Here is an 11,672-nt window from a genome sequence, read left to right on the forward strand (position 1 = left end):
ACAACCAACTACACACACACACACAACCAACTACACACACCACACAACCAACTATACACAACCAACTACACACACCACACAACCAACTACACACACCACACAACCAACTATACACAACCAACTATACACACCACACAACCAACTACACACACCACACAACCAACTATACACACCACACAACCAACTACACACACACACACCACACAACCAACTATACACACCACACAACCAACTATACACACCACACAAACAACTATACACACCACACAACCAACTATACACACCACACAACCAACTACACACACACACACACACACACACACACAACCAACTACACATACCACACAACCAACTATACACACCACACAACCAACTATACACACACACACACACCCACACAACCAACTATACACACCACACAACCAACTACACACACACACACACACACACCCACACAACCAACTACACATACCACACAACCAACTATACACACCACACAACCAACTACACATACCACACAACCAACTATACACAACCACACAACCAACTATACACACCACACAAACAACTATACACACCACACAACCAACTACACACACCCACACAACCAACTACACACACCACACAACCAACTACACACAACCAACTATACACACCACACAACCAACTATACACACCACACAACCAACTATACACACCACACCACCAACTACACACAACCAACTATACACAACCAACTATACACAACCAACTATACACACCACACAACCAACTATACACACCACACAACCAACTATACACACCACACAACCAACTACACACACCCACACAACCAACTATACACAACCAACTATACACAACCAACTATACACACCACACAACCAACTATACACACCACACAACCAACTATACACACCACACAACCAACTATACACACCACACCACCAACTACACACAACCAACTATACACAACCAACTATACACAACCAACTATACACACCACACAACCAACTATACACACCACACAACCAACTACACACACCACACAACCAACTACACACACCACACAGCCAACTATACACACCACACAACCAACTATACACACCACACAACCAACTATACACACCACACAACCAACTATACACACCACACAACCAACTATACACACCACACAACCAACTACACACACCACACAACCAACTACACACACCACACAACCAACTATACACACCACACAACCAACTATACACACCACACAACCAACTACACATACCCACACAACCAACTATACACACCACACAACCAACTATACACACCACACAACCAACTATACACACCACACAACCAACTACACACACCCACACAACCAACTATACACAACCAACTATACACAACCAACTATACACACCACACAACCAACTATACACACCACACAACCAACTATACACACCACACAACCAACTATACACACCACACCACCAACTACACACAACCAACTATACACAACCAACTATACACAACCAACTATACACACCACACAACCAACTATACACACCACACAACCAACTACACACACCACACAACCAACTACACACACCACACAGCCAACTATACACACCACACAACCAACTATACACACCACACAACCAACTATACACACCACACAACCAACTATACACACCACACAACCAACTATACACACCACACAACCAACTACACACACCCACACAACCAACTACACACACCACACAACCAACTATACACACCACACAACCAACTATACACACCACACAACCAACTATACACAACCACACAGCCAACTACACACACCACACAACCAACTACACACACCACACAACCAACTACACACACCACACAACCAACTATACACACCACACAACCAACTATACACACCACACAACCAACTATACACACCACACAACCAACTATACATAGCCACACAACCAACTATACACACCACACAGCCAACTATACACACCACACAGCCAACTACACACACCACACAACCAACTATACACACCACACAACCAACTACACACACCCACACAACCAACTCCACACACCACACAACCAACTATACACACCACACAACCAACTATACACACCACACAACCAACTATACACACCACACAACCAACTACACACACCACACAACCAACTACACACACCACACAACCAACTACACACACCACACAACCAACTATACACACCACACAACCAACTATACACACCACACAACCAACTATACACACCACACAACCAACTACACATACCACACAGCCAACTATACACACCACACAGCCAACTATACACACCACACAACCAACTACACATAGCCACACAACCAACTATACACACCACACAACCAACTACACACAACCAACTATACACACCACACAACCAACTATACACACCACACCACCAACTACACACACCACACAACCAACTATACACAACCAACTATACACACCACACAACCAACTATACACAACCAGCTATACACACCACACAACCAACTATACACACCACACAACCAACTATACACAACCAACTACACACACCCACACAACCAACTACACACACCACACAACCAACTATACACAACCAACTATACACACCACACAACCAACTACACACACCACACAACCAACTATACACAACCACACAGCCAACTACACACACCACACAACCAACTATACACACCACACAACCAACTATACACACCACACAACCAACTACACACACCACACAACCAACTATACACACCACACAACCAACTATACACACCACACAACCAACTACACACACCACACAACCAACTATACACACCACACAACCAACTATACACACCACACAACCAACTATACACAACCACACAACCAACTATACACACCACACAACCAACTATACACACCACACCACCAACTACACACACCACACAACCAACTACACACACCACACAACCAACTACACACACCACACAACCAACTACACACAACCACACAACCAACTACACACACCACACAACCAACTACACACACCACACAACCAACTATACACACCACACAACCAACTATACACACCACACAACCAACTATACACACCACACAACCAACTATACACACCACACAACCAACTACACACACACACAACCAACTACACACACCACACAACCAACTATACACAACCAACTATACACACCACACAACCAACTACACACACCACACAACCAACTACACACACCACACAACCAACTACACACACCACACAACCAACTACACACACCACACAACCAACTACACACACCACACAACCAACTATACACAACCAACTACACACACCACACAACCAACTACACACACCACACAACCAACTATACACAACCAACTATACACACCACACAACCAACTACACACACACACACAACCAACTACACACACCACACAACCAACTATACACAACCAACTACACACACCACACAACCAACTACACACACCACACAACCAACTATACACAACCAACTATACACACCACACAACCAACTACACACACCACACAACCAACTATACACACCACACAACCAACTACACACACACACACCACACAACCAACTATACACACCACACAACCAACTATACACACCACACAAACAACTATACACACCACACAACCAACTATACACACCACACAACCAACTACACACAAACACACACACACACACACAACCAACTACACATACCACACAACCAACTATACACACCACACAACCAACTATACACACACACACACACCCACACAACCAACTATACACACCACACAACCAACTACACACACACACACACACACACCCACACAACCAACTACACATACCACACAACCAACTATACACACCACACCACCAACTATACAAAACCACACAACCAACTATACACACCACACAACCAACTACACATTCCACACAACCAACTATACACAACCACACAACCAACTATACACACCACACAAACAACTATACACACCACACAACCAACTACACACACCCACACAACCAACTACACACACCACACAACCAACTACACACACCACACAACCAACTACACACAACCAACTATACACACCACACAACCAACTATACACACCACACAACCAACTATACACACCACACCACCAACTACACACAACCAACTATACACAACCAACTATACACAACCAACTATACACACCACACAACCAACTATACACACCACACAACCAACTATACACACCACACAACCAACTACACACACCACACAACCAACTACACACACCACACAACCAACTATACACACCACACAACCAACTATACACACCACACAACCAACTACACACACCCACACAACCAACTATACACAACCAACTATACACAACCAACTATACACACCACACAACCAACTATACACACCACACAACCAACTATACACACCACACAACCAACTATACACACCACACCACCAACTACACACAACCAACTATACACAACCAACTATACACAACCAACTATACACACCACACAACCAACTATACACACCACACAACCAACTACACACACCACACAACCAACTACACACACCACACAGCCAACTATACACACCACACAACCAACTATACACACCACACAACCAACTATACACACCACACAACCAACTATACACACCACACAACCAACTATACACACCACACAACCAACTACACACACCCACACAACCAACTACACACACCACACAACCAACTATACACACCACACAACCAACTATACACACCACACAACCAACTATACACAACCACACAGCCAACTACACACACCACACAACCAACTACACACACCACACAACCAACTACACACACCACACAACCAACTATACACACCACACAACCAACTATACACACCACACAACCAACTATACACACCACACAACCAACTATACATAGCCACACAACCAACTATACACACCACACAGCCAACTATACACACCACACAGCCAACTACACACACCACACAACCAACTATACACACCACACAACCAACTACACACACCCACACAACCAACTACACACACCACACAACCAACTATACACACCACACAACCAACTATACACACCACACAACCAACTATACACAACCACACAGCCAACTACACACACCACACAACCAACTACACACACCACACAACCAACTACACACACCACACAACCAACTATACACACCACACAACCAACTATACACACCACACAACCAACTATACACACCACACAACCAACTACACACACCACACAACCAACTACACACACCACACAACCAACTACACACACCACACAACCAACTATACACACCACACAACCAACTATACACACCACACAACCAACTATACACACCACACAACCAACTACACATACCACACAGCCAACTATACACACCACACAGCCAACTATACACACCACACAACCAACTACACATAGCCACACAACCAACTATACACACCACACAACCAACTACACACAACCAAATATACACACCACACAACCAACTATACACACCACACCACCAACTACACACACCACACAACCAACTATACACAACCAACTATACACACCACACAACCAACTATACACAACCAGCTATACACACCACACAACCAACTATACACACCACACAACCAACTATACACAACCAACTACACACACCCACACAACCAACTACACACACCACACAACCAACTATACACAACCAACTATACACACCACACAACCAACTACACACACCACACAACCAACTATACACAACCACACAGCCAACTACACACACCACACAACCAACTATACACACCACACAACCAACTATACACACCACACAACCAACTACACACACCACACAACCAACTATACACACCACACAACCAACTATACACACCACACAACCAACTATACACACACACACACACAACCAACTACACACACCACACCACCAACTACACACACCACACAACCAACTACACATACCACACAACCAACTACACACACACACACCACACCACCAACTACACACACCACACAACCAACTACACATACCACACAACCAACTACACACACACACACCACACAACCAACTATACACACCACACAACCAACTATACACACACACACAACCAACTACACACACCACACCACCAACTATACACACCACACAACCAACTACACATACCACACAACCAACTACACACACACACACACCACACCACCAACTACACACACCACACAACCAACTACACATACCACACAACCAACTACACACACACACACACACCACACAACCAACTACACACACCACACAACCAACTACACACACACACACCACACAACCAACTACACACACCACACAACCAACTACACACACACACACCACACAACCAACTATACACACCACACAACCAACTACACATACCACACAGCCAACTATACACACCACACAGCCAACTACACACACCACACAACCAACTACACATAGCCACACAACCAACTATACACACCACACAACCAACTACACACAACCAACTATACACACCACACAACCAACTATACACACCACACCACCAACTATAGACAACCAACTATACACACCACACAACCAACTACACACACCACACAACCAACTACACACACCACACAACCAACTATACACACCACACAACCAACTATACACAACCAACTATACAAACCACACAACCAACTATACACACCACACAACCAACTATACACAACCAACTACACACACCCACACAACCAACTATACACACCACACAACCAACTATACACAACCAACTACACACACCCACACAACCAACTACACACACCACACAACCAACTATACACAACCAACTATACACACCACACAACCAACTATACACAACCACACAGCCAACTACACACACCACACAACCAACTATACACACCACACAACCAACTACACACACCACACAACCAACTATACACACCACACAACCAACTATACACACCACACAACCAACTATACACACACACACAACCAACTACACACACCACACCACCAACTACACACACCACACAACCAACTATACACACCACACAACCAACTACACACACCACACAACCAACTATACACACCACACAACCAACTATACACACCACACAACCAACTACACACACCACACAACCAACTATACACACCACACAACCAACTATACACACCACACAACCAACTATACACACCACACAACCAACTACACACACCACACAACCAACTATACACACCACACAACCAACTACACACACTACACAACCAACTATACACACCACACCACCAACTACACACAACACACAGCCAACTATACACACCACACAACCAACTACACACACCACACAACCAACTATACACACCACACAACCAACTATACACACCACACAACCAACTATACACACCACACAACCAACTACACACACCACACAACCAACTATACACACCACACAACCAACTATACACACCACACAACCAACTATACACACCACACAACCAACTACACACACCACACAACCAACTATACACACCACACCACCAACTACACACAACACACAGCCAACTACACATACCACACAACCAACTACACACAACCAACTACACACACCACACAATCAACTATACACACCACACAACCAACTACACACACAACCAACTACACACACCACACAACCAACTACACACACAACCAACTACACACACCACACAACCAACTACACACACCACACCTACAACCAACCATACAGCTACACTGCGTAGAGTGGATGGGGGGAGGGACTTTTATGCTTTCATGCTCTCTCTCCTTCCCCTGACATTTGACTTGAGAGAAATGCTGGCATATGTCAGCTGGTTCGTGACATGGAGTGCCCTCTGTAACATTGTTCAACACATGCACAGCTATAATTAAACCACGAGAGAGAGAGAGAGAGACCAGTGGTCCTGTCTATGTAAAACAGAGATAGAGGTTACCGGCCCGCCTCTCTAACCTCGAGGCTACCGGAGAGTTACCGGCGCACGTCTCTCTAACCCAGAGGCTACCGGCGAGTACCCGGCCCGCCCTCTCTAACCTCGAGGCTACGGCGAGTACCGGCCCGCTTCTCTAACCTCGAGGCTACAGGCAGTTACCGGCCGCCTTCTCTAACCTCGAGCTACAGGCGGAGTTACCGGCCCGCCTCTCTAACCTCGAGGTACAGGCGAGTTACCGGCCCGCCTCTCTAACCTCGAGGCTACCGGCGAGTTACCGGCCCGCCTCTCTAACCTCGAGGCTACAGGCGAGTACCCGGCCCGCCTTCTCTAACCTCGAGGCTACGGCGAGTACCGGCCGCCTCTCTAACCCGAGGTCTACAGGCGAGTTACCGGCCCGCTTCTCTAACCTCGAGGCTACAGGCGAGTACCGGCCCGCTCTCTAACCTCGAGGCTACAGGGAGTACCCGGCCCGCTCTCTCTAACCTCGAGGTACAGGCGAGTTACCGGCCCGTCTCTTAACCTCGAGGCTACAGGCGAGTTACCGGCCGCCTCTCTAACTCGAGGCACAGGCGAGTTACCGCCCGCCTCTCTAACCTCGAGGCTACAGGCGAGTTACCGGCCCGCCTCTCTAACCTCGAGCTACCGGCGAGTACCGGCCCGCCCTCTCAACTCGGGTACGGCGAGTTACCGGCCCGCCTCATATAACCTCGAGGCACCGGACCCGAGTTACCGGCCCCCGCTTCTCTAACCTCGAGGCTACAGGCTAGTTACCGGCCCGTCTTCTCTAACCTCGAGGCTACAGGCGAGTTACCGGCCCGCTCTCTAACCTCGAGGCTACAGGCGAGTTACACCGGCCCGCTCTCTAACCTCGAGGTCTACCAGGCGAGTTCCGGCCCGCCTCTCTAACCTCGAGGCTACAGGCGAGTTACCGGCCGCCTCTCTAACCTCGAGGCTACCGGCTGAGTTACCCGGCCCGCTCTCTAACGCGAGGCTACGGCGAGTTACCCGGCCCGCCTCTCTAACCTCGAGGACGGCGAGTATACGGCCGCTCTCTAACTCGAGGCTACAGGCTAGTTACCGCCCGCTTCTCTAACCTCGAGGCTACAGGCGAGTTACCGGCCCGCCTCTCTAACCTCGGGCTAAGGCGACAGTTACCGGCCCGCCTCTTAACCTCGAGGCTACGGCGAGTTACCGGCCCGCCTCTCTAACCTCGAGGCTACAGGCGAGTTACCCGGCCCGCCTCTTCTAACCTCGAGGCACAGGCGAGTTACACGGCCCGCCTCTCTAACCTCGAGGCTACAGCGAGTTACCGGCCCGCTTCTTAACCCTCGAGGCTACAGGCAGTTACCGGCCCGCCTTCTCTAACCTCGAGTGCTAAACAGGGCGGTAGTTACCGGCCCGCCTCTCTAACCTCGAGGCTACAGGCGAGTTACCGGCCCGCCTCTCTAACCTCGAGGCTACCAGGCGAGTTACCGGCCCGCCTCTCTAACCTCGAGGCTACACGGGCGCGAGTACCGGCCCGCCTCTCTAACCTCGAGGCTACAGGCGAGACCGGCCCGCCTCTCTAACCTCGAGGCCTACAGGTAGTTTACGGCCCGCTCTCTTAACCTCGAGGCTACAGGCGAGTTACCGGCCCGCCTCTTCTAACCCGGGCTACCGGCGGTACCGGCCCGCCTCTCTAACCTCGAGGCTACAGGCGAGTTACCGGCACGTCTCTCTAACCATCGAGGCTACAGGCGAGTTACCGGCCGCCTCTCTAACTCTCGAGGCTACGGCGAGTACCGGCCGCTCTCTAACCCCGAGGCTACACGGCGAGGACCTGGCCCGCTCTCTAACCTCGAGGCTACAGGCTGAGTTACCGGCCCCGCTCTCTAACCTCGAGGCTACAGGCGAGTTACCGGCCCGCCTCTCTTAACCTCGAGGCTACAGGCGAGTTACCGGCCCGCCTCTCTAACTCTGGGCTACGGCGAGTTACCGGCCCGCCTCTAACCTCGAGGCTACAGGCGAGTACACGGCCCGCCTCTCTAACTCGAGCTACACCGGCGACGAACCCGGCCCGGCCCTTCTCTAACCTCGAGGCTACAGGCGAGTACCCGGGCCCGCCTCTCTAACCTCGAGGCTACAGGCGAGTTACCCTCCCCCCTCTCTAACCTCGAGGCTACACGGCGATACCCGGCCGCTCTCTCTAACCTCGAGGTACAGGCGAGTACCCGGCCCGCTCTCAACCTCGAGGCTACAGGCGAGTACCCGGCCCGCTCTCTAACCTCGAGGCTACAGGAGAGTTACGACCGTTTATAACCCGGGTACCAGGCGAGTTTACCGGCCCGCCTCTCTAACCTCGAGGCTACGGCAGTTACCGGCCCGCTCTTCTAACCGCGAGTGGCTACCGCAGCGAGTTACGGCCGCCTCTCTAACCTGAGGCACAGGCGAGTTACCGGCCCGCCTCTCTAAACCTCGAGGTAACAGGCGAGTACCCGGCCCGCCTCTCTACCCGACGAGCCTACAGGCGAGTACCGGCCCGCTTCTCTAACCTCGAGGCTACGGCGAGTTACCGGCCCGCTTCTCTAACCTCGAGGCTACAGGCGAGTTACCGGCCCGCTTCTCTACCTCGAAGGCTACAGCGAGTACCGGACGCCCTTAACCTGAGGCTACCGGCGAGTTTACCGGCCCGCCTCTCTAACCTCGAGGGGCTACAGGCGAGTTACCGGCCCGCCTCTCTAAACCTATCGAGGCTACCGGCGAGTTACCTTACGGCTCCGTCCTCTCTAACCCGAGGCTACGGCGAGTTACCGGCCCGCTCTCTAACCTCGAGGCCACCGGCGAAGTTACCGGCCCGCTTCTCAACCTCGGTAGGTCCTACAGGCGAGTGACCGGCCCGGTCTCTCTAACCTCGAGGCTACAGGCGAGTTACCGGCCCGCCTCTCTAACCTCGAGGCTACAGGCGAGTACCGGCCCGCCTCTCTAACCTCGAGGCTACCGGCGAGTTACCGGCCCGCCCCTCTCTAACCTCGAGGCTACAGGCGAATTACCGGCCCGCTCTCTAACCTCGAGGCTACAGGCGAGTACCGGCCCGGCCTCTTAACTCGAGGCTACCAGGCGGGAGTTAACCGGCCCGCTTCTCTAACCCGAGGCTACAGGCGAGTTACACGGCCGCTCTCTAACCTCGAGGCTACAGGCGAGTACCGGCCCGCCTCTCTAACTCGAGGCTCACCGGCGAGTTACCGGCCCGTCTCTCTAACCTCGAGGCTACAGGCGAGTTACCGCCCCCTCTCTAACCTCGAGGCTACAGGCGAGTTACCGGCCCGCTCTCTAACCTCGAGCTACAGGCGAGTTACCCGGCCCCGCCTACTCAACCTCGAGGCTACAGGCGAGTACGGCCCGCCTCTCTAACCTCGAGCTACAGGCGAGTTACCCGCCCGCTCTCCTAACCTCGAGGCTACCGGCGAGTTACCGGCCCGCTTCTCTCTAACCTCGAGGCTACAGGCGAGTTACCGGCCCGTCTCTCTAACCTCGAGGGCTACAGGCGAGTTACCGGCCCGCTCTCTAACTCGAGGCTACAGGGAGTTACCGGCCCGCTCTCTCTAACCTCGAGGCTACC

The 11,672-nt window shown here is 50.5% G+C and overlaps 1 protein-coding gene across 1 annotated transcript in view; it reads left to right on the top strand.

Annotated features, from left to right (window-relative positions):
• Positions 1–11,672, top strand: part of LOC120063701 (desmin-like) — a 30,141-nt gene that overhangs the window by 9,247 nt on the left and 9,222 nt on the right. The gene's annotated exons all lie outside the window — the stretch shown is intronic.

This window comes from Salvelinus namaycush, chromosome 19 (genome assembly GCF_016432855.1).
Source record: "Salvelinus namaycush isolate Seneca chromosome 19, SaNama_1.0, whole genome shotgun sequence".
Classification (NCBI taxonomy): Eukaryota; Metazoa; Chordata; class Actinopteri; order Salmoniformes; family Salmonidae; genus Salvelinus; species Salvelinus namaycush.